Source organism: Molossus molossus, unplaced genomic scaffold, assembly GCF_014108415.1.
Source record: "Molossus molossus isolate mMolMol1 unplaced genomic scaffold, mMolMol1.p scaffold_m16_p_7, whole genome shotgun sequence".
In the NCBI taxonomy this organism is placed as follows: domain Eukaryota; kingdom Metazoa; phylum Chordata; class Mammalia; order Chiroptera; family Molossidae; genus Molossus; species Molossus molossus.
The window spans coordinates 35,318,588-35,319,517 of NW_023425401.1; positions in this window are offsets into that span (position 1 = coordinate 35,318,588).

Below are 930 nucleotides of genomic sequence, written 5' to 3' on the forward strand. Positions count from 1 at the left end.
CTATTTTAATTTGATTGAAGAAGAGAGCCAGTGGAGAAAGTAATGAGTCTTTTATTAAAGCAGAGGGTGGGTAAGATAGACTGGAACTGGGTGTGTGTCTGGGATCCCAGGATTCTAGAATCCAATAAATAATCCACTCACTTATCAAACATGAGTGAGCACTGGGAAATGCAGGTGAGAATGAGTCTCAAAACCCGAGCCTGTAAAAAGTTCACAGTCCGGTGAGTAACGAAACATGTAAAAACAATTACAATGTGATGTAGGGAATAGAGGCTCAGATAACATGCTATGGGAACCCAGAAAAAATGCCTAACTTGCATTGTATGATAAGTGAAAGCTTCCAGAGGAAGAATGCAGGCTGAATCACCCGAGCAGGAATTTTCAGGGTAGATTTAGAGGTTGAGGGTTGGAGGGATGAATGGTAAAGGATTTTTTTTAGGGTAGAAAGCTATCTGTAGAGCGGACGTTACCTTCAGAGATCAAGTAAATTCAGTGTGGCTGGAGGACAGGTACCTATGGGGCAATGGCAGAAGATGTGGCTAGGCAGGGGCTGGATCACCAGTGGATTGACCCAAAATGGTTTGGGTTTATCCTATAGGTGGGGAAGCAGTTTGACCAGATGGTGTTTCAGAAAGATACCCTAGCACTGATGTGGAGACCAGCTTGAAGGGTGTTGAGGCTGAAGATGGAAACTCAAGATAGGAGGCTACTTCATGGTGTCAGTGGGGAGTCACAGACCTTAAACAGGCAGTAGTGGGAATGGAGAGGAAGGGGGAAGGACGGGGCTCGGGATGTGTGGGTGGTGATGGTGGGTGATGGGGATGGGAAAGGGAATCTTAGATTATGTTCTGAATGCTCTTTGGCACTAGGTAGATGGGAATGCCTATTACCAATTTAGAGGATGCAATGCAGTAAGAGCGAGGGGCCTTC